Here is a 25174-nt window from a genome sequence, read left to right as displayed (position 1 = left end):
CATGTTGGAACGCTGGTCTGAACAGTGTAAGCTCCTATCGTACAGTGGCCAATGTGACTGTCGGAACTGTCTCGTCTCCGAGAGCGATTGCGCTCTGGGGCAAGGACAACAGTACGAAATCGTGACGGAAAGTACGTATATTTACAGTGTGGAATTTTAGCATTAAAAACAATAGTAGGTAAAATCGAAAAAGAAAGCTACCCTTTATTTTGCTGTTTAAATATACTACGGTTCCTGTAGAAACTGCCCTCCAAGTGGCGCGCTGGGATGAGTGCTAGAAGTTTTCGGGCTCGCCACGGCGTAGCTCCGTACCTGCCTCAATTCGCGGCTTTGACTGCATTCAAGTTGATCGAAAAGCGATTTCTCAGCCCGTGAAGCATCACTTCCAGCTGAGTGAATATCCGCTCTACAGAGATTAATTAAAGACGGCAATTGCAGCTTTGCGCGAACAGCACAAATAGAAAAACAAACACTACATTAGAAATGAAGGCTACGATGTGCCGTGCGGGGAAACAAACTCATGGCTTCGAACCGCATTGGAGCAGCTTGATTTATTGGCTTTCAAATAATTACGGCACGATCGAGCGTTTGCTTTTTAATAAGAGATTCATCCCCTGAGCCGTTCAAAATACTTTTAGAGGTATGACATTGCTGAAAAAAAAAAATCAACATGCTGGAAATAGTTTTTATTGCTTATTCAGTCACCGAAAAATTCCGTCCGCTCAAAACGACCAGTATAAAAGACGGAAACGCAGAAGACGGGTGTAGTGTTCGGGTTAGTGTGGTGTTCCGTTGTATTCATATTTGTGTGTGCCGTGTATATGCTCAATGTATGTTCACCTGATGCTTGTAATGTGTGTATAGTAGAGGATCCCCAAGCGCAATTAGCCCCGAGAGCGAACACAAGCGTCGCTGCGGTCGCCGTGCCCTGATTGGGTGAGGCGTACCGTGACGTCAGGGGGAGTACTCCGCTCCGCGATTTCGCATCGGCTCGCTTCCCAGCGCCGGTTTCTTGGTTTGGCGTTGTGTACCGCAACCTCTCCGAGGAGCTGGACTTCGTTTATCCGGTGTACAGGACGTTGAGTTAGGCCGATATTGACGTGCTTCCGCACATTTTATAAGCCTGCTCGTCCCTTTTACCTTTAAATTTGGGTTACAAATCCCGAAAGCTATTGGTGGCGGCAATTCCACCGATGAACCCCCCGTCCGTCCACACGAAACAAGGCAATCTTGCGAGGGGTCGGTGAAGCGGTGGCGCAAGTGTTTCAGACGCTAAAATTCTGTTTCTTGCCTGTTCATGATTTAAGACGATATTACATCCCGCTTTCAAGGCATTTGAAGTGGCATTTATATCATGGGCCTTTGGATTTCTGTTTGGCTCCTCTTGAAATACCTTTAGGCAAGACTTGGCGGCTATATCCAGACCACATCTGTGTTCATCGTGATACTCGCCGTCGACTGCTTGACCTGCACCCAACGGTGAGCTACCGGGGGCGGTGCCCATCCCTAGGATATGTAGCATCGACTCTGCATGAAACAACTGGGTTCATAGTTGGTAGTCAGGAGACCCGAAACATGGCTCAACCTTCTCCAAGACACTCCGAGGACGGATCTCAAGGTCTGTCAAAGTCCACAGCTCCCATTAAAAGTACCACTGCAGCGGGAACCCAAGCGATTACTCCCGGCACACAGACTCCATGCCCCGCTAAAAGACCGCGGACTGATCATGAAGATGAGTTATCTGACGACGATAAAACTACATGCTACTCAGTAGACGACGCCATTGAAGTGGATGAAGACAAAACTCCATTCACTCTGGTATCGTACAAGAAAGATCGCCCTGCTGGAATACCGGTGGTGTTCAAACCAATCACAAGTGAGCAGTCATTCTGGAGAGTGAATCCTAACACAATAGCCAACGAGATCCTTAACATCACAAAGGAAAAACTTCTCTCCCATCGAATCAACAAGGATGGCAGCATGACTGTTTCCGTCGCTTCACTTCAATCGGCAAACAGGCTCCTTGCTGTGACATCCCTTTCCACCATTGAAGTGACAACGAGTGTGCCTAACTCGTACTCCAGGAACCTTGGCAAGATCAAGGGAGTACCTTTGGAGTATTCTGACGATGAATTACTGGAATATCTAAAAGATTTCGGAGTCATCTCCGTTCAACGCCAAGTGTCTTACCGAAGACAAGACGACGGTAACACTGTTTCACGGAAAACAGAGAGCGTCCTCCTGCACTTTCGTCCAGATCGTGCAATGCCCCAAAGAATTTTGCTGGGGTTTACAAGCCACCCGGTAGACGAGTACTTTGGACCTCCAGTGCAATGCTTTAAGTGTCAAAGGTACGGTCATATAGCAAATTTTTGTCGTGGCCCAACCCGTTGTAAGGTGTGTGCAGGTGCCCACAACCACAAGGAATGCACCTCCAAACAAGAGCCGAAATGTGCAAATTGTGGCGGAGGACACTCTGCCGCATTTGCTGGTTGTCCAATCAAGAAGGCTGCCTCAACCACACGTAAAAGAGAGCTTCTGAACGGTAGAGAAGTCCGCACTAAAGCGCCGATCTTGAACCCAGAAGTTGTGCGTCCCCCGCCGTGCTTGAAAAGCTTGAACGACACGGCAGCCAAAAAGGTCACATACCGCGATGCTGTGAAGGACACATCGAAAACAAACAAGGAAAAAATTAGTGATGGCAAATCGCAACTTCACGGCTCGTGCAGCTGCGCCCACCGAACTGCTTTATCTAGCACAGCGGAAATGCCTACCAAAGAAAATGTCCCAGGAACATCGATCACAAGAACAAACTGCAGTCAACCAGTATCCGCTTCATCTGCTCCGCGGAGAAATAGACAAGAACAACGTGTAGACATTGGCCAACTTGTGCTTCCAATGCTTTTTGCTGCACTCAAGGCAATCATTAACGCGCTGCCTAACGCCAATGATCTACCAGAAGTTCGAGCCTTGCTAACGATGGAACCGCTTATTAAGTCTACATGCCTAACGGTGAGTGGGCATTTTGATGACTGACGTATATAAACGCACATCTATATTTCAATGGAACGCGAACGGACTACGAACCAAAAGCGGGGACTTCAGACAATTCGTTGCTCAGTTTTGTTTCCCAATACTTGCAATATCTGAGGCCCGTGTGGATAGTTCTTTTCGACTGGCAAACTATGTATTATACAAATCTACGCGACCAGGAGGTCCTAGTCGCTGTTTACTCGGAATACGAAAAGATTTAGTTTCAACACTTCTTTTTTCCTCGACTTCGGATGTGCCAGAGTATGTTGCCTGTCAAGTACGCGTAGGACGGATGACACTTACTGTTGTGAGCATCTACATAGAGCCACAAATTTCGATGACAAGCGCTGAATTTAACTCGTTCTTCAAACGACTTACTGCTCCCTACGTTATGTGTGGAGATTTTAATGCCCACCACACACTATGGGGTAGCTCTCATTGTGACCAAAGAGGAAACCTCATTGAAAATATTATCGATCAATATGACATAAGTATATTGAATGATGGTTCACCAACATACATAAAAGGAGCCAAATACTCCAGCTGCCTTGATCTTACGCTGTGTACTCCAGACATCTCGTACGACATGGATTGGCGCACAGATATAGACACCCGTGGCAGCGACCACTACCCGATACTCATTCACCACCCGCGGCTAACTTCAAAACAACCAAATCATTGCGTAGCTTTTACGAACTGGAAGATTTTTCGTTTTCTGAACACCAGACAACTCGAAGAAATTCAGACAGTCGAGGACTTTGAGCGAGTGATCAGTGCTAACTTAACAAAATCCACAAAAAAGATAGCAGTTCCAAGAAAGACTGCCGGAGTAAACGGTGACTATGAGAAGCTTCGAGCTATTCGCCGGAGATCAGAAAGACAATATAGGAGATCGGGACGAACAGAGGATTTTTATGAAGCCCAACGTATCCACACTAAAATGAAACGGCTTTTGCAAAAACTTTCTAAACGCCGATGGAGAAAGCTTTGTGGAAAATTTTCATCTTTCACCCAGATCAAAATGGTGTGGAATATAGTACGCTCCTTGAAATCACCGGTAACTCAGAAAAGACAGTTCAGAGCTTTGACCCTGTCACAAGGTACTTTGGAATTGACAGTGGCAAATCAATTTTGCGCTCTACTTACAAAGCAGGGAGACGCGATGACCTCCCCTGAATACTACGCATCATACGAAGCCGCAATTAAAAGTATAGGTGAAGAAATTAACTCAAGTAATTCACACCTAGATCGTGATTTCAGTATTCGTGAACTGGAAGGTGCACTGGCGACGATTAGTAAACGCACAACTCCGGGTCATGACCAAATAACATATCAAGCACTTGCAAACCTTGGTCCGGGAACTAAAACAAATCTTCTTGAGATATTTAATGATGTCTGGAAAAAAGAAACTCTCCCGGACTCATGGAAACTGGCAAAGGTTGTTCCTTTACTAAAGTGTGGGAAAAGCCCAGCAGCCCTAGAATCGTTTCGTCCAGTAAGTCTCACTAGCTGTGTTGCGAAACTTCTGGAAAAGATGATACATCTGCGCCTTCAATGGTGGTTAGAATCCAATCACGTATTACCTGAACAAATGACTGGATTTCGTCCTAGGAGGTGCACTATTGACTCTGTGCTTGACCTTGTTACCACAGTGGAACACGAGCGCGCATCTGGGAACATAACCATAGCAGTCTTCTTGGATATTCATCGCGCCTTTGATACCGTGAGCCACACACATGTTCTGCACGGACTCATTCAACTGAAAGTGCGAGGACGGGTTGTACGTTGGATAAAAAACTTCCTGCTCCATCGCAAAATATTTGTAGCCACAAACGAAGGCAACAGCGCGGAACATGAGTTAAAACATGGGGTTCCACAAGGTAGCGTACTTAGCCCTACTTTATTCAACGTTGTCATGGCTGAATTACCCCAGCGACTCCCTCCAACGCTCCAAATCTCGATGTATGCAGATGATATTTGCATATGGGCATCTGGTTCTTCTTCAGAAACTTTACAATTGCAGTTGCAGTCTGGCCTCGATGAGACATTCAAATACCTTCGTGAGAGAGGCATGGACATCTCAGCTAAAAAATCGGCAGTTCTACCCTTCACTAGAAAACACCTCAAAGGGTTTAAGCTCCATCTACGAGGACAAAACATCGAGCGAGTCAAGTGGCACAGATTCCTTGGTGTCGTGCTAGACTGTTCTCTTACATGGTCGAGGCATATTGATATGCTCGAAAAAAAAGTGAATGCTATCGTTAACGTACTTCGGTGCATCGCGGGTGCGAGATGGGGAGGGTCAACGGACGGTCTTCTTCTTCTCCATACAGCTCTTGTACGACAAACAATCGCATATTCAATACCAGTTCTACAAGGAATTTCACCAACATCAGAAAAGCGATTAAATTATATGATTGCACGAAGTCTGCGCATATGCTTAGGTGTTCCACGGGCTACTTCTACTGAACTCGTATTCGCGGAGGCCCGAGAACCTCCAGTGGTTGTCCTCCGTACTCAAGAAGTATGTCGACACTACTTTCGTCTAGCCACACACGACGGTGGCCGTCCCTTGTGTCAAGACATTCTTCGTCAACGAATTCAATGCCAGTTTCGCAAACTTCTTATTACATTGCCAATTTGCGTACCAAATCATGTGCATTGGCTTCCTAACTTACAACGCCCCCCATGGACAATACCGCCACTGAAGATACAAACAGACATATCTGAAATTGATTCTAAATCATCTGTAGACTCTACTGTGGCAAAAATTCTCTCCCTGGATCATATACAACTTCACTACGACACTGCTGTTCATGTTTATACAGACGGATCGACATCAAATCGGGGCTCAACCTCTGCTTTTACTATTCCCAAGTTTAATGTAAACAAATGCTTTCGGCTTTCGCACCATGTCTGTTCAACAACGGCCGAGCTGCATGCGATATTTTCAGCGTCGACATTTATTGACACTTTTAATAAGCCAAACAATTGGATCATACTGACAGATTCTAAGAACGCACTAGAACTATTGAAGGGTATAAATATGCGGTCCTCTCTGGGACCTTTACTGTATCAAATTCAAATGACACTAGTCCATGCAGAGAGTCTTGGACACTCGATAAGTCTCCAATGGATCCCAGGGCATTGTGGAATTGCTGGAAACGTTGAAGCTGATCAATTGGCTACAGAAGCCTATATATATGACGCAATAGAACTAACCATCTTCACACCCACAGATGCCAAACTACTACTTCGGCATTACCGAGAGGAATATTCACGACGACACTGGTTCACTGAGAAATCTGTCGACTCTCTCCTTCCGCATATTGACCCGGACCTTAAATTTCCACCATACTCCGGAACAAAAAGGAAATACGACACTCTCCTGCACCGATTAAGACTTGAAGTGGCTTTTACAGGAAGTTTCTTGCATCGAATTAGACATCGTGTGACCCCAGTTTGCAAATGTGGTGATCCTTTTGAGGACGTTAATCACATCCTCTTAGAATGTCAGTGCTACGCCAGTGAAAGAAATCGAATGAAAACTAGACTTCAACTATTGGACAGTCGTCCCTTATCTTTGGCAAAGATTTTGGGCCCTTGGGCGAACCGACAAACACTCAAAAGAGCACTAAACATTATTTGTGACTTTTTAAAAGATAGTGGACTTTTATACGAATATTAAGTACAGACATATGCCGTACGCCTATGGTTGTATATATCAGTAACTATGTGCACAAGTGAGTGAGCGTGACAGTACGTAGCGAGAGTGTAAGTGATATGCTCTATCCCAGCTGAAAATGAGACAAGCAACACTCTGACAAGAAATGCATCAACAGCATCAACTGTTTTGTGCTGTGTTTTGAAGCAAGTGTCCTGTAACGCTCCGGTTTTTTTTTTTTTTTTTTTTTTTTGTGCGCGTGTTTGTGTGTGTGTGTGCTGGTGTGGTCGTGTCAGGCCTGTGCTCTTACTTCGTACTCATTTCTTTTCTTCTTTATTCATTGCGTTTTTAGGTCTTAGTTCATATCACCTTCAAGTTTTGGAGTAGCCGGCGCCATTTCAAGGCTGCCAAATTCTCCATAGCACCATTTATTTTCTTCTTCATGGGCCTTTGAGTGGTCGGCAAATTAGCTCGCGACCCCGACTCTGCGCTTCCACTCTGCATGCGCTGGTTCGCAGATGTTTTAAAGGCCCTCCGTCTGATGATCTTTGAAGTGCTCGTGGAACAGGGCTGTTTTACGTAAATGTAGCTTCTTCGTGAATTAATTATATAGTTTATACAGGTATGCAGGCATATTTCTTAGAAGATGCACAATTACTAAAAATTAGTTTGTATGGTAGTAGCAAAAACGGCCGTATTCCCCCAGTTGGCTGTATGAGATGTATTGAACTGCCCAAAATATGCACAGCAATAGCGCTGTAATTTGGAATGTTTATATTTTTTCCTGACATTCTTTATTCCAGCCTTGGGTATTAAAAAACACACAGTTTAGTCTGAGTTGTCATTTCCAATTAAAACAGACTGCTACAGGTCCCCAAAAGCTTCCTCAGCCTTCAAACTCCCTACAGCTGGACTCTCTGACAACAGAGCAAAGCAGGAGTAAAAGCAAGCATTCGAACGTCTGTCCAGCGGTAGATGCGGCACTGCGAGCTAGTCACCTTCGCTTACGTTTGTTATACATTACTTGAGGGTTGATATAAACAAGTCCACAAATATCACCCGTGTAGTCCTTTGAAATACTATCCGAATCCAGCAAAGATTAAATGCGAGCAATGTATATAATAAATGTTCCTTGTCTTTTCTTTTTACTTTGCTCCTGCACTTGGGCTGTTTTACTTGTGATTCTCTCCCCATGGCCCAGACTGTATTTAGCATGTTGCTCGAGGAACATGCAGCTTTTCTGCTTCAGCGATCTTGTTTAAAAACAGAGATACAAAAGAAAAATTGTATACATAACCTGCCAATTCATTCACACCATCAGCAGCATTTATTCTGCGAGATGTAAATCTATAGTGATGCTCCTGCAATTGTGGCCATATTTCTTTATTTTCATATACCAGCTGCGATTTATGCGTTGCCTGCCCTGTCAACCATGCTTAAAATGTTGTTTGAAGTTTCGCCTGTAGCTACAGGCCATACCTAAATAAAGGCTCATATAAAAATTTACACTTCCTACGGAAAACACGCCTAAAAAATTAAATAGAAACGAGCGCGCCGACAGCTAGCGTCGTCCCAGCCTCCACAGGGCGAGCGGGGCGAGTCGGGGAAAAATTCTCTCCTCGCCGTGACGTCACCCCGGTTCGCCGTAAGGGGGCGCCACGCGAACTTCTCGGGGCTAATAGTGGCTTGAGGAAATCAAATTATTTTTTGTAGAACATAAATTGGGCGGTACCTAGCGCCACCTAGCCTAGCTACTTGCAATTACTCTGCTTGACCCCGCCATCAGGTGGCTAGCGATTTAACCTTCTTTCACGCTATGTGATAAACAGCGGCATCGAGTTTGTTCTTTCGAGAGCGGCTTTTGGTTTCGCGGATTGAGTTTGCCCTTCTCCGTGATGTGCGGTTGACGAAGGAATTGTGACTCGAGGAACACCAAAGGTAAGACGTAAAGTGCACGAAGTAACTGGGTATCGGTTGTCTCCGTTTAACATCGCAGTGCTGTCGACTAGAGAGTAACTGCTTTCGAAACGCAAGTTTCTGTACCTCTGGGGGGAATCTGGCTTCTGAAATAAACACAGTTCGCGGAAAGCTCGTGTTACGCTTTTATTCGCTGCTCCTCTCGTCCCGTACAAGAGACGTAGCGTCCTCGTCAAGCCTTATTGGGCTCGATTTGCTCGATTCGGGGCCGCCATATTGAGATGCAAACGACGGAGGAACTTTGCTCCCCTGCTTCAGGGACGAACGTTTCTCCTTTTCTAAAGGAACATAGGTTACAAGACTGTTCTTCCCCTAAGGGAGGACTATCCATCCCCTTTTTTCTAAGAGTGTAGTACACCAGTTCGGACTTCAGTCGGGTCGCGTGGGATGCGACGTGACGTCACGCTTGTGTTTACAAAGCAAATGCAAAGTTCAACCTCAAGTCAACGCTATTTATCAAGAATGTCCTTCGTGGAGAGGGCCGCTGTTTTTCTTACACACGGATGTGTCTCTGAGAACAAACCACGATTTTAGAAGATTTTCGGGACCCCCATCTTTGTCATAGGGTGACTCGTTTATCGGACTGTTCGTCGCAGCGAGAGTGCAGGGAAGGATAATAATCCATACCCGATATTGTGCAAAAAAAAAAAAGAACATTAAAAACACAAAACAAACAAAAAAAAAACGATGCGGAAATCTTGATTTTTTTTTTTTTTTTGTGGACAGGACATTGTAGGTGAACGTGGCTTCCTTGTTTGATTCGCCAAAGTAGCAACAAAGCGGCATTTTACGATCAAGCGAGCACCGTCAGAAACACTGCTCGAAATAATTTTATGGGGAGTTTCACGGCTTTCCACTGCGACATAAGCACGTGGATAGAAAAACAAATATTGACAACAATAAATGTCGAATATTTTTGGCACGCTCACACCTGCTTTTTCTTTATAATTTGATGACTCATATGCTGATTTTGGTTACGCAACCGTGCTTCTGACCGGCAATTTTATTGCGCACGCGAAGCTTTTGCGTGCGATCCACTAAAGTTCATTATTTTTGGGTGTGCAAGTTGAAGCGTTGCGTTTTTTTTTTCTTTTCTCCGTATCCGCTCACAGGCCGGTGAGCTTTTCTCCAGATTTGCCGGTTTTGTGGTGAGCTTTTCTCCGGTGAGCTTTTCTCCGGTGAGCTTTTCTCCGCCGCCCTATTTTTCGATCTCTGTCCGAATGATACGAAGTTCCACGTTTTCATCCTGTGAGTGAAGTGAGTTGGTTAGTGCTAGCATCGAAGGCTTACTTCGAAATTTAATTTGGAAATAATGTCTCTGTTGCTGCATCGCGGACAAAGATATATATGCTCTTATCACTGTAGCAAAAGAATGTGGCAGGATTTGTGCTTTTGTTATGATCGTGTACCATTGTAGTCGGCGTCACCCCAGCACGGCGTATCGTTTTTGTATTCTGTTCAGCCCTGCGAACCACACTTAGGAAAAAAATAAAAGTCTGCACGTTGTTAAATTTTTTGTTATACTGCAGAAACACATTGCGCCCCGTGTTTTTGAGGGCACGGTAGACGGTGGTGACGGTGAGGTGGCCGACCCCCATGTCCGCTTGCGTCTCGCTCGACCTCCTCGGAGGACAGGTCGTTTTTACTGGTGACTGGTGCATACGTGGAGCAACTCCCCGCGCATTGCGTTCCCCATCTCAGAGAACGCAATACATGACTCAGCTCTATCTCGTCATTGCTCCAAAATGAAAAGTGGAATTCGCAACTGTAGTCGGTGACAGGTCAAGAACGAAGTGGAGGCTCCTCCCACCCTGTTCCACTTCAGCGGAGCGAACGGGGGAGAGGAGGTCGCCCCCTCTCCAGCGTTCGCAAACGGAAAATTTTAGTTTATTAGGCCACCAACTGTAAATTTACGCTCGTTTCTTTACGTCCGCCGCAGCCGATAATAGTGAGTTATAGTATTGCGTATATGAGCGAACGCAAGCACTGTGCGTTTGCGTTAGCGTTGAGTGTTCCACACTGCGCGTGCGCGGAATCCAAACTGCGGCCTTGGAATGGCGCATGGCGACTTCGCGCATGCGCAGCGTGAGGAACGCAACGCTAACGCAAACGCACAGCGCTTGCGTTTGCTCGTATGCGCAATACTAAAACTCACTAATGTTATCCCGATACCAAAAGTATCATTTCTTTCAGAAAGAAAAAAAAAAAAAAAAAAAAAAAAACATAATAATAAACCGCTTGATATATCAGAACTTTGACAACGCTTCACGTGTATGAGGTTCGATGACCGACAGAGAACCACCAATGGCCGTGTTCCCGAAACGGGGAAGTGCAATTTATGGAGACCGATCATATTATCAAAAAGGTGCAGACTACCAGGAAAAGTATTCTCGCAACTATGAGGTTCCAGTTGTACTTACACACGCATTATCATCAAATTTGACGGAGTTCCTTCGAACACTAAAGAGTTGTCAAGAATGAAGATTATAAAGGAGAATATCAGCAGGAATCTATTGTTTATTCAAAACAAAACAAGCATCAGAAAAACGCATTTGGGCGGTCGGGGCGGCCAGAAGCACGGACTGCGCGCACCCAGCGTAGAACCAGCGAATGAGAGGGCACTCCTAGCAATCTGTTTTTGAGAGCCACGGTATGCCGGCTGCCGGTTAATTCCATTATGGCTTTCGACACGTAAGTACACGCTCGAGAATTTTCAGCAATATCACGCGAGCGCCGGCCGGCCTGTAGATCAGCGCATCGTCACGGCGCGAAGTAGCGATATCAACGACAGTATGCGCGTGCGCAGAAGAAACGCGCCGAAGTCGGCGTCGGCTGCTAAGCTGTTTCCCCAATCACGACCCACCCCTGGCGCGACGCCCACCGCTTGCTCGGCCCATAAACAGGGGACCTAGTAATCAAAGCGACACACACGATACGCAAACACGAACAGCAGCCAGTAGGAAGAACACCGACACGAGCTTAGTCAGAGAACGAAAAGACAGACACAAACTTTACGCTGGGCACACAAAGCAGGGGTAGTTACAAGGATGAGAGGCATGCGCAGACGGAGGTAAGCAGTGCACAATAAATACGCGAAAACTCGCAGCAACCGAAGAACCACGCAGCAAACACGTACGTGCACACGAACCAGAAGCACGTGCGTCACGCTGCGTATCGACGGGGAATTGGCGATTTTGGCATTTCGATAATTTGAAACTTCGATATCGATTGCGTGAACGATTTATTCAGCAGACTGAACCGCTGGAGCCTCGGATAAAAAAAAATCTTGTGTCAATAGGAAAACGATTGAAACCCTTCCTAAAAGCCATATTAGCAGAAAGTATCGTGTTATAAAGGACCTCACGAGTTTCGACCAAGTTTTCCAGCAAGTTATTTTGCAAGAAACGCAAGAAGCCAGGTGTACAACCAGTTTCCGAAGCTGGCAACCACAGCTGGAATGAGTGCCATCCTTGGCAGTTTCGTGAACCTCGCGTAGTCGCATTTCAGCCGCCACCACATAGAGGGCGCAACCAGACATCCAATTTATATTTTCTGTATTTCTTATGATTCTTTTAATAACTAGGCACGATTAGCGAAAATGTGGGCTCATAATCAGGACCTGGGACGGTAATCTCCATTTCATACTAAAAATATCGGCCTAAATGTATGCCAAAAAAGGTCAAAATACTCGGTTTTGACTATCAACAAATTCGTGATTTCCTCTTTATTTAAACTTTTTTTTATGGAAAATCAAAGGTGAAATTTAGAAAAAGGGCCTCTGATGACAAAGCAGAATATGTTTTTCTTTTTGCGGGTCTGCAATTTAATTCAAATGTGCCAATCCCTAAGCGCTGTACCACTGTACTACCAAATGCAGTTTGCCAAAATTAACTGTTTTTGTCACTTTTCACGTGAGCATTCCGAAAAAAGTTTAGGCCATATTACAATGAAATTTAGCGTAGCTCTTTCTACCATAGTTGCAAACACATGTAAAAAGTTTCAAATAAAATGACCGAGTAGACGGCTAAAAATTCGCGACTGAATGTGCTTCCGCGAGGTAAATTTTTTAAAGTAAATATCTGTAAAAATAAAAGAAAAACGAAAAAAGGGCCTGTGTTGACAATGAACGCACTCTTCTTCTATAACATTCTAAAATTTGAAAGAAATTGCTCCAATTGTGCACCCTGTACCACTGTACTACGAAACCATGTTTTGCCGAAAAGGCCAATGTTCGCGGGTGTCCACTGAATTAGCGTTTTGCACTAGGAAAACAAATCCTACATCAGAAGAAAGATAATGTTGTACACTACAAGAGGATATATAACACATAATTTTAGCAAGCTTGAACACGCCACAATCGCATTTCGAAAACATGCGGAAAGCGTATGATGTCATGGCCGCCATGGGACCGCAGCCAAAACAGTGATCTGCAATAGTTATATTTCGTATATGAACGCACAAAACAAACTTCCTGGTCAACAGTACTAATGTAAAGGCTCGAGGTCGATGTATGCATACTTATTGGTTGCTACAGCTTGCTGATTCGCACAAAAGCAAGATGCCCGAGCTTCGCAGCGTCGAAATTCCCAACACTGGCTCGTCCACCATACCTTAAAACGCTAACAGAAAGGCTAAAATACAAACATACAAGAAGCATGCGTTAAGATAAGCTATACGTCTCGGGCTTGTGCTAAAGCTTCGAGGTCTGGCCATTAAGGTTAGTTTAGAGGCCACAAATGACCAGAAAGCATGATATAACGGCCCTTTAATAGTCCACGCTATGTGTGTGACCTCTTGTCGACGTGTCGATCGAAACCGAAACCATGCCACTCTCCTCCATGGCCAACTAGTTCCCATTGTGCAACGCGCGCCGTGTTGCATGCAGGGCTTTATGAAAGTAGTCTATTTGTCGCGAACTTTTGTCGAACCAGATTTTTAGGTCGAACTTTCGGGGTTCGACTGTGTCGAACCGGTTCGACGAACCTTCGAACTTTTAACCAGATTCGACCGGTTCGACTTTGTGTACAGTGTGGCCAGACCTTGATGCAAACATGTCTAGGTTTGGAGAATTTTTTTTATGCAAGCGGTTATTTTATTTTATGAACAGTTGCAATTAAAAGAAACCCATTCAAATCACTGAAAAAGTTCATAACTTAATTTCTTGTAGTGTATTAACTAAAACTTTGGTTAGAGTCCGCAAAAACTGTCAATTTCTCCCTAACCAGACAGACTTCTGTCAAATATGTTTACGTTGAAATAACTAATCAGCGCTGCCCTTAATTCATCCCTTAGCTATCACCATCCAATCCGATTTTTATCTTGTCATCCTGCACGTCGGCACTACTAACTCCAATACTAGTGCAAGCGTGTACATCGACAAATATCGTCGTCTAGCTGCCCAGATCTGTGAACGCAATCCAATGAGACGATCGCCTTTTCTGCCGTTCCTCCGAGACGGAAGAATAGGTCTTGCTCATTGAAATAACAGCGTAGTCACGCTGCAGAGATCCAGGCTCTGAATAATCGATACCGAGAGGTGAACTCGCTGCTGCGGAAGTCGTGTCGCAGGGGTTCAGGTTCCTCGACGGGCTGGCTGACGAGTGGCACCAGTGGATCGGCCGCGACGACGTCCACCAAAGCCGGATGGGCGACAAGGTACGAACGTGCATTATGCCGCTGCACTGAAGAGCGCGAATATAGGACGGCAACGATTGCCAGGATGGCCGTAAAAAGGTGACCTGAAACTTTACCCGCGGACGTGGCGGGCTAGAATGTTGGTTGGATCCAACACTGCACAAAATGGAAGGTTGACCAGTCTTTATTGTCAAAAACCGAGGATGAAAATAATTAATAGGTTCGGTGAAGTCCACGTTTCCGCGTTGAAGAAAGTGTAGAGCAGCTTGGTGAGGAACGCTTCAGCAGTGGCGTACCAAGTTGCTTTTGAGTGGGGGAGCAAACCAGACCCCCCCCCCCCCCCCCCCCCCCAGGGCCGGGGGCGGTGCCTTTGGTATCCCTTGGGCGCCGCCGGCCAGTGTTTGCCCTGCCCAGTGGTTGCTGTTTCAGGAGGGGCAAAGCAGATGCCTTGCTCCCCCCCACTGAAAACTGGAGGGCGGGTGGGGGGGGGGGGGGGGTGGCAAGCGCGCTCTTGCTTCCCTGGTTGGTATGCCCATGCGCTTCAGCTGTCTCGTCAGCCAGTTGCGACGATTTAATCGCCCTTTCAGAGCTAGCATTCGTGTGAGGTGAAAGATTAGCCGCTGGCATCTGTCAGCATCAGTGAAGTCCTCAGCTTTTCTCCGCCTCACGAAGAAAGGTGCTCACCCATGTTCCTGCGTTGCACAGGTGAAGTCCTGATACCCATCCAGCAAGTCACAACAGTCAAACATTTTCGAGGTGGACTTCCCTGCAATTTTAACTATTGTGCCTTGCGCGGCGGTTTTCTCTTCCGTCTGGTTTTCCCTGGGTGCCCTCCGATCACTGAAATGCATCTTTCTGTCCTCGAAGTACGTGCGTACCCCAACTGGGAATAGGAAAACCATTTAAACTCCAACTACAAATGTCTTACTGGGGCCGGTTGGCATCTCAGCTGGTTTCAACTTGGACTAACTGGTCCCAGTTTAGCCCTACCCGTTCCCCAATTGGGAGTGGTCAAATCAGTTGACTCCCGATTGGGAATGGTTCAAGCCATTTGACCTTTCAGCTAGTTCGAGTTGGGCTCCTATTTGTCCCAGCAGATTCCGACTTGGGACCAGCCAGTACGACTTCATCATCATCAATGTTTATTCACGCAAAGATGTACAAAGAAATGTCTGATTAGTCATCTGGATCCATAGCCTACATGGCTAGTAATGGATCCATTAAAAAACATAAAAACATTCACATTTAAAACAATCCTATAGGCATTCACACAATTTATACATAGCTGCACAAATAATATAACTACTAGTACGGAGTTAACAGGGTGAGTTGTACACTTCAGATGAAATAAATCGTTTTAATGAGAGTACAAAATTTGTTGCTAGTTTTATATTACATGAAATGTTATTCCATATCTTCGCACCAATGAACGATATTAAGCGGCGCCCGTAAGCATTGTAAGTTATCGGCAAATTAAGGTTATTATAATGTAGTTGTCAGGTTTCACGTTTTGGAAAATTGAATATAGAAGAGTGATATGGAGTATTCTGGGTTAAAATTCTTTGGACTAAAGTGGCAGTCTTATGGTCGCGAGCTAAGTTGATGGGGAGTATGTTTAATTCACTAAAAAGAGGCTTAGCTGATGCATGTATAGGTGCTGCTGCTATTATCCTGATTGCCCTTCTTTGCAGAATGGTAACTCTCGCTAGATATGACGCGTAAGTGAAACCCCATGATTCAACACAATAGGTTAAATGAGTATGAAACACACCGAAGTAAATCATGCGTAATGTTTGTTTGCTAAAATGTTTCCGTGCTTTCACTAATGAAAACCATCCGAAGGTTAATTTTTTACATAGCTCGTCAATGTGGGGAGCCCAGTGTAGTGTTGAATCTAAGGTAATTCCTAGGTGATAAGTGATAACTTGATCGATGTGTAAACCTCCTAGATGCAGGTTACATGTAAATGATTGTTGTTTCCGATCAGACGCGAAAACAATGAACTTAGTTTTTTTAATATTTAGCACCAGCTTGTTGCAATTAAACCAAGTTATCGTATTTTTCAAGTCGTTATTTGCTAGTAATTCGGCCTCTTCAAGAGAATGATGTGATACTAGTAAGGCTGTATCATCGGCGTATAAAACCGCTTCGGAATGTCTGAGGTGAGCTGCGTAATCATTGATGAAAAGAGAGAAAAGTATCGGTCCTAACACCGACCCCTGTGGTACACCAGTCTTCACTATCGCGGTTGTAGATTGATTATGGGAAATTTGTACAAATTGGGTGCGGTTTGTTAAGTAGCTACGAAAAAATTTGCCAGCTGGCCCTCGAAAACCGTAACGCTCAAGTTTTTGTAAAAGAATGTCGTGATTAACAGAATCGAAAGCTTTTTTTTATATCGAGGAATATGCCTATAGTAGTTCTATTTTTGTTGAGGGAGGAATTGACTATTTCTGATACGGAGTGTACTGCTGTGCCTGTAGAGAAGTTTTTCCGAAAACCATGCTGATTAGCAACCAAAATGTTGTATTTCTCGACAAAGTTCATTATTCTCGCGGCAATTAGTTTTTCAAATAGTGTATTAATGCAGGACAGAATTGTAATCGGGCGATAATTAGCCAGGTCATTAGGGTCACCACTTTTGTAGATTGGCACTACTCGCCCAATCTTAAGTTTTTCTGGGTAAATTCCCGATAAAAATGCCTGGTTAAACAGTTTTTGTAGTGGGTAGCACAGGATTTCAATGTTGTCTTTCAATAGGTTTACCGAGATTTCGTCGTGGCCCATAGCTTTGTTTGATAACATTTGTCTGGCAACGCCAACAATTTCAGCGGCTGTTATTTCTACGTAAACAAATGTATTAATGCATGGGCTAGGTAGGATAATTTTTGACGTTTCATCTGATACTGCAGCTGAGGATGTACCCATGCTAATGAAAAAGTCATTGAACATTGACACAAGGTGCGCTTGATCACAATTAAGAATGTTCAAATCTGGTAAAATGTTATATTGTTGAGAGGACTTCATTACAAGGTTAATTGTGCGCCATATTTCTTTGGAGGTACGGTTAGCTTGTGCAATACGGGTGCTAAAATATTGCTTTTTACGCTTCTGCATGGTGGATAGCGATAGGTTCCGTGCAACTCTAAACTTTTCCTTGTAATAGTCGTTTTCCTTGTTTTGCTTCATTTTGTTATACCAGTGTTCCTTGAGCCTAATTAACTTCAGTATCTCCTCGTTCATCCAGGGACAAATGGGAGAATAAAGCTGTGCTACCCGGCGAGATACGAATTTGTGTGCTATACAACAAGATTTGAACAGTGTTGAAAAGGTATCATATGCATTGTTAGTGTCGGTAAAATTGATCTGAGAAAAGTTTGTCTCCTGAAGGGACCTTTTAGTTGCCTCGTAATTCCACCTTGATACACCATGGCCGACTCTGGGTTCTTTTTGAAGGTTCTTTTCTGCATTGGGAGCGACAATAAAAGTAGGGAAATTATCTGCGACGTTTTCTGTTATAACCCCAGCTTTTACGGAGCTGTCTTCAAAATTGGAGAGTATATGATCTATTGTTGAACAAGACGTTAGTGTTACTCTTGTTGGATCTGTAATATGGTTCTGGAAGCCGTAAGATAGCAGGAGGTTCCGGTATTCTGTACTTGAGGGGTCTGTTATATTTATGTTGAAGTCACCACAGATAATCGCTTTGTTATTTTTGTTCGCAAGACGGTACAACACATCTTCCAGCTTTTCTAGGAATGCCCGAGTGTTTGATTCTGGCGGTCTGTATATTACACCAACAATGACTCCACAATCCAGTTCTGCAAACAGCATGTCATACAGACCTGCTTTTTGTCTCTGTCAAGTTTGGTAATATCTTATATCTGGTTTGTGAAGATATGTATAATGCTACGCCACCATCTCTTGAACTAGCCAATCTGTGCAGGGATAAAAATCTATAAGTAGGAATGTTCATAAATTCATCTTTTTTAAGCCACGTCTCCGAGATTGCCACAACGTTGTACCGCTCATCCAGCCGCGTCAACAAAGCGACCAGTGGATCATAGTTTTTGTTTAAGCTCCTAACATTACAGTGTAGAAGGCTTATAGCTTCAGAGCTCGTACACGGCATGGTGCACGTCACACCGTTACGCATTTCTAGCTCGGTGTCCTGGTTTTTGAGGCTATGCTATCTTAGCCAGGTCATCTCGAGAAGCGATGTGAATGACATTCAGAAGCGATGTGAATGACATTCTGACTTGGGACCAGCCAGTACCAGTTGAAACCAGTTGAGATGCCAACCGGTCCCAGTTAGACATTTTCGCATGGGTGTCTTGCACAGTTTAAAGCCACAGCACCTTATCTGTGAAATCTTCCTTAACAATTTGAACGACTGAGGGGGCTCCAGCTGAAAAGGTTAGGCTGACAGTCAGCTTTGGTGCTAATGGCAAGTACTGTGTGCAGGTCCTTGCTGTGTTCATTTGCAAGCAAGTGCGGAACATCCTGGAGAAGATAGCCAGGGCCAGGATCCAGCAGGACCCCAAGGAGACAATGCCAGGGCAAGAGTGCCAGTGACACCATCTTTGTGTCACGACGCAGGCACATGGGTCGGAGCTACCGCAGCTGGCTCCACTTGCTCGAGCGGAGCCGGCTGCGATAATGCCAATCCACGTGCCAGGCCGCAGGTACGCAAAGAAAGGAGCGGAACGACTTCACCGGCGTTTTTGCACAGTGTTTCAGGTTCAGTTTGGATGCCGTGTATCAGGGTGCCATTTCTGGACCCTCTAGTACCTACTAGAAATTTCTTTATTAAAATTTGACTGCACTGCTAGAACATATTGAGGTTAAGCTTCAAGGGACCTTTTTTCAGTAAGCTTCTGCGCATGTGTACACTCCCGCTGTCGCCATTTTCACAGGACACCGGTAAGCGGTGCCCTGCAAAATCGACAGCAAAATCGTCAGCATCAATCTTTGTGCGTATTTAGTCTATTTTGACGCTTTGTTTTTTAGTATCGGTAGTATGGGGTATAAAAAGCACTGAAAACCGATCCAACGGCACAATGCTAATGCGTTTTGATGTCAGAAGCATATTGGGCCGCTCTTCTATTGTAATTCGCAGACAACTCCCCGGACGGCGCTCGTTACTTGAAAAAGGTCCATTCCCCAAAAGCACTATGTGTCCTCAAGTGAAAAATTAAAAAGTTAATTAAATAATTTTTGTTTCTTAGCTAATTACCTCATTTTGCCTTTCTTCAAGTGGCCATTATGGTCTTGTAATGTTGACTCTAGATGTTTTAATTTTTTTGATCGAGAAGATTATTGTATTGATACTGTGTTAATTGATCCATTTCTTGAGCTCTGCCGACATTGAATGGTGAAATATTCATCACAGTCAGTTTGCTAATTAGCTAAAATTTGTCAATTAACTTTTAGAGCGTAGCTCTTAGGGGCCCGTTCTCGGCTTGAGCGGCGTCGGCATCGGGGTAACCAAGGTCACCTCAAGGTCACGCGACCCCCAAGGTCACGTGACCCCCAGAGGTCACGTGACCCCTCCCCCAGGGTCACGTGACCCCCCCGAAGTCACGTGACACCCCATGAGGTCACGTGACCACCCCCAGGGTCACGTGACCCCCGCCGAAGTCACGTGACCTCCCCGATGACGTCATCGTCACTGATGACGTCACCGGCATCCGCATCGCCATCGTCACCATCACTCATGACGTCATCAGTGACGTCACTGATGACCTCACCGGCATCCGCATCGTCATGGTCATCATCCCTGATGACGTCATCAGTGACGTCACTGATGGCGTCACCGGCATCCGCATCGTCATCGTCATCATCACGGATGACGTAATCAGTGACATCACTGATGACGTCACCGACATCCGCATCGTCATCGTCATCATCGCTGATGACGTCATCGGAGTCCGCATCGTCATCGTCACTGATGACGTCATCAGTGACGTCACTGATGACGTCGTTAGCATCGTCACGTGACCCCCCAAGGTCACGTGACCCCCTCCAGGTCACTTCACCCCCCAGTACCCTTCCCTCCTCCTCCTGGATCCATTACTAGCCATGTAGGCTAGTAATGGATCCATTAAAAAACATAAAAACATTCACATTTAAAACAATCCTATAGGCATTCACACAATTTATACATAGCTGCACAAATAATATAACTACTAGTACGGAGTTAACAGGGTGAGTTGTACACTTCAGATGAAATAAATCGTTTTAATGAGAGTACAAAATTTGTTGCTAGTTTTATATTACATGAAATGTTATTCCATATCTTCGCACCAATGAACGATATTAAGCGGCGCCCGTAAGCATTGTAAGTTATCGGCAAATTAAGGTTATTATAATGTAGTTGTCAGGTTTCACGTTTTGGAAAATTGAATATAGAAGAGTGATATGGAGTATTCTGGGTTAAAATTCTTTGGACTAAAGTGGCAGTCTTATGGTCGCGAGCTAAGTTGATGGGGAGTATGTTTAATTCACTAAAAAGAGGCTTAGCTGATGCATGTATAGGTGCTGCTGCTATTATCCTGATTGCCCTTCTTTGCAGAATGGTAACTCTCGCTAGATATGACGCGTAAGTGAAACCCCATGATTCAACACAATAGGTTAAATGAGTATGAAACACACCGAAGTAAATCATGCGTAATGTTTGTTTGCTAAAATGTTTCCGTGCTTTCACTAATGAAAACCATCCGAAGGTTAATTTTTTACATAGCTCGTCAATGTGGGGAGCCCAGTGTAGTGTTGAATCTAAGGTAATTCCTAGGTGATAAGTGATAACTTGATCGATGTGTAAACCTCCTAGATGCAGGTTACATGTAAATGATTGTTGTTTCCGATCAGACGCGAAAACAATGAACTTAGTTTTTTTAATATTTAGCACCAGCTTGTTGCAATTAAACCAAGTTATCGTATTTTTCAAGTCGTTATTTGCTAGTAATTCGGCCTCTTCAAGAGAATGATGTGATACTAGTAAGGCTGTATCATCGGCGTATAAAACCGCTTCGGAATGTCTGAGGTGAGCTGCGTAATCATTGATGAAAAGAGAGAAAAGTATCGGTCCTAACACCGACCCCTGTGGTACACCAGTCTTCACTATCGCGGTTGTAGATTGATTATGGGAAATTTGTACAAATTGGGTGCGGTTTGTTAAGTAGCTACGAAAAAATTTGCCAGCTGGCCCTCGAAAACCGTAACGCTCAAGTTTTTGTAAAAGAATGTCGTGATTAACAGAATCGAAAGCTTTTTTTTATATCGAGGAATATGCCTATAGTAGTTCTATTTTTGTTGAGGGAGGAATTGACTATTTCTGATACGGAGTGTACTGCTGTGCCTGTAGAGAAGTTTTTCCGAAAACCATGCTGATTAGCAACCAAAATGTTGTATTTCTCGACAAAGTTCATTATATTCTCGCGGCAATTAGTTTTTCAAATAGTGTATTAATGCAGGACAGAATTGTAATCGGGCGATAATTAGCCAGGTCATTAGGGTCACCACTTTTGTAGATTGGTACTACTCGCCCAATCTTAAGTTTTTCTGGGTAAATTCCCGATAAAAATGCCTGGTTAAACAGTTTTTGTAGTGGGTAGCACAGGATTTCAATGTTGTCTTTCAATAGGTTTACCGAGATTTCGTCGTGGCCCATAGCTTTGTTTGATAACATTTGTCTGGCAACGCCAACAATTTCAGCGGCTGTTATTTCTACGTAAACAAATGTATTAATGCATGGGCTAGGTAGGATAATTTTTGACGTTTCATCTGATACTGCAGCTGAGGATGTACCCATGCTAATGAAAAAGTCATTGAACATTGACACAAGGTGCGCTTGATCACAATTAAGAATGTTCAAATCTGGTAAAATGTTATATTGTTGAGAGGACTTCATTACAAGGTTAATTGTGCGCCATATTTCTTTGGAGGTACGGTTAGCTTGTGCAATACGGGTGCTAAAATATTGCTTTTTACGCTTCTGCATGGTGGATAGCGATAGGTTCCGTGCAACTCTAAACTTTTCCTTGTAATAGTCGTTTTCCTTGTTTTGCTTCATTTTGTTATACCAGTGTTCCTTGAGCCTAATTAACTTCAGTATCTCCTCGTTCATCCAGGGACAAATGGGAGAATAAAGCTGTGCTACCCGGCGAGATACGAATTTGTGTGCTATACAACAAGATTTGAACAGTGTTGAAAAGGTATCATATGCATTGTTAGTGTCGGTAAAATTGATCTGAGAAAAGTTTGTCTCCTGAAGGGACCTTTTAGTTGCCTCGTAATTCCACCTTGATACACCATGGCCGACTCTGGGTTCTTTTTGAAGGTTCTTTTCTGCATTGGGAGCGACAATAAAAGTAGGGAAATTATCTGCGACGTTTTCTGTTATAACCCCAGCTTTTACGGAGCTGTCTTCAAAATTGGAGAGTATATGATCTATTGTTGAACAAGACGTTAGTGTTACTCTTGTTGGATCTGTAATATGGTTCTGGAAGCCGTAAGATAGCAGGAGGTTCCGGTATTCTGTACTTGAGGGGTCTGTTATATTTATGTTGAAGTCACCACAGATAATCGCTTTGTTATTTTTGTTCGCAAGACGGTACAACACATCTTCCAGCTTTTCTAGGAATGCCCGAGTGTTTGATTCTGGCGGTCTGTATATTACACCAACAATGACTCCACAATCCAGTTCTGCAAACAGCATGTCATACAGGCCTGCTTTTTGTCTCTGTCAAGTTTGGTAATATCTTATATCTGGTTTGTGAAGATATGTATAATGCTACGCCACCATCTCTTGAACTAGCCAATCTGTGCAGGGATAAAAATCTATAAGTAGGAATGTTCATAAATTCATCTTTTTTAAGCCACGTCTCCGAGATTGCCACAACGTTGTACCGCTCATCCAGCCGCGTCAACAAAGCGACCAGTGGATCATAGTTTTTGTTTAAGCTCCTAACATTACAGTGTAGAAGGCTTATAGCTTCAGAGCTCGTACACGGCATGGTGCACGTCACACCGTTACGCATTTCTAGCTCGGTGTCCTGGTTTTTGAGGCTATGCTATCTTAGCCAGGTCATCTCGAGAAGCGATGTGAATGACATTCAGAAGCGATGTGAATGACATTCTGACTTGGGACCAGCCAGTACCAGTTGAAACCAGTTGAGATGCCAACCGGTCCCAGTTAGACATTTTCGCATGGGTGTCTTGCACAGTTTAAAGCCACAGCACCTTATCTGTGAAATCTTCCTTAACAATTTGAACGACTGAGGGGGCTCCAGCTGAAAAGGTTAGGCTGACAGTCAGCTTTGGTGCTAATGGCAAGTACTGTGTGCAGGTCCTTGCTGTGTTCATTTGCAAGCAAGTGCGGAACATCCTGGAGAAGATAGCCAGGGCCAGGATCCAGCAGGACCCCAAGGAGACAATGCCAGGGCAAGAGTGCCAGTGACACCATCTTTGTGTCACGACGCAGGCACATGGGTCGGAGCTACCGCAGCTGGCTCCACTTGCTCGAGCGGAGCCGGCTGCGATAATGCCAATCCACGTGCCAGGCCGCAGGTACGCAAAGAAAGGAGCGGAACGACTTCACCGGCGTTTTTGCACAGTGTTTCAGGTTCAGTTTGGATGCCGTGTATCAGGGTGCCATTTCTGGACCCTCTAGTACCTACTAGAAATTTCTTTATTAAAATTTGACTGCACTGCTAGAACATATTGAGGTTAAGCTTCAAGGGACCTTTTTTCAGTAAGCTTCTGCGCATGTGTACACTCCCGCTGTCGCCATTTTCACAGGACACCGGTAAGCGGTGCCCTGCAAAATCGACAGCAAAATCGTCAGCATCAATCTTTGTGCGTATTTAGTCTATTTTGACGCTTTGTTTTTTAGTATCGGTAGTATGGGGTATAAAAAGCACTGAAAACCGATCCAACGGCACAATGCTAATGCGTTTTGATGTCAGAAGCATATTGGGCCGCTCTTCTATTGTAATTCGCAGACAACTCCCCGGACGGCGCTCGTTACTTGAAAAAGGTCCATTCCCCAAAAGCACTATGTGTCCTCAAGTGAAAAATTAAAAAGTTAATTAAATAATTTTTGTTTCTTAGCTAATTACCTCATTTTGCCTTTCTTCAAGTGGCCATTATGGTCTTGTAATGTTGACTCTAGATGTTTTAATTTTTTTGATCGAGAAGATTATTGTATTGATACTGTGTTAATTGATCCATTTCTTGAGCTCTGCCGACATTGAATGGTGAAATATTCATCACAGTCAGTTTGCTAATTAGCTAAAATTTGTCAATTAACTTTTAGAGCGTAGCTCTTAGGGGCCCGTTCTCGGCTTGAGCGGCGTCGGCATCGGGGTAACCAAGGTCACCTCAAGGTCACGCGACCCCCAAGGTCACGTGACCCCCAGAGGTCACGTGACCCCTCCCCCAGGGTCACGTGACCCCCCGAAGTCACGTGACACCCCATGAGGTCACGTGACCACCCCCAGGGTCACGTGACCCCCGCCGAAGTCACGTGACCTCCCCGATGACGTCATCGTCACTGATGACGTCACCGGCATCCGCATCGCCATCGTCACCATCACTCATGACGTCATCAGTGACGTCACTGATGACCCCACCGGCATCCGCATCGTCATGGTCATCATCCCTGATGACGTCATCAGTGACGTCACTGATGGCGTCACCGGCATCCGCATCGTCATCGTCATCATCACGGATGACGTAATCAGTGACATCACTGATGACGTCACCGACATCCGCATCGTCATCGTCATCATCGCTGATGACGTCATCGGAGTCCGCATCGTCATCGTCACTGATGACGTCATCAGTGACGTCACTGATGACGTC

At 44.7% G+C, this 25174-nt stretch overlaps 2 pseudogenes; both read right to left on the bottom strand.

Annotated features, from left to right (window-relative positions):
• Window positions 1–15598: 15598 nt before the first annotated feature.
• LOC121837482 lies at window positions 15599–16479 on the bottom strand (annotated as a pseudogene).
• A 4002-nt stretch (window positions 16480–20481) lies between these two features.
• Window positions 20482–21362, bottom strand: LOC121837483 (annotated as a pseudogene).
• Between the last annotated feature and the right edge of the window lie 3812 nt (window positions 21363–25174).

This window comes from Ixodes scapularis, unplaced genomic scaffold (assembly GCF_016920785.2).
Source record: "Ixodes scapularis isolate PalLabHiFi unplaced genomic scaffold, ASM1692078v2 PGA_scaffold44__24_contigs__length_19508400, whole genome shotgun sequence".
NCBI lineage: Eukaryota > Metazoa > Arthropoda > Arachnida > Ixodida > Ixodidae > Ixodes > Ixodes scapularis.
This window is presented reverse-complemented; position numbering and strand designations above follow the sequence as displayed.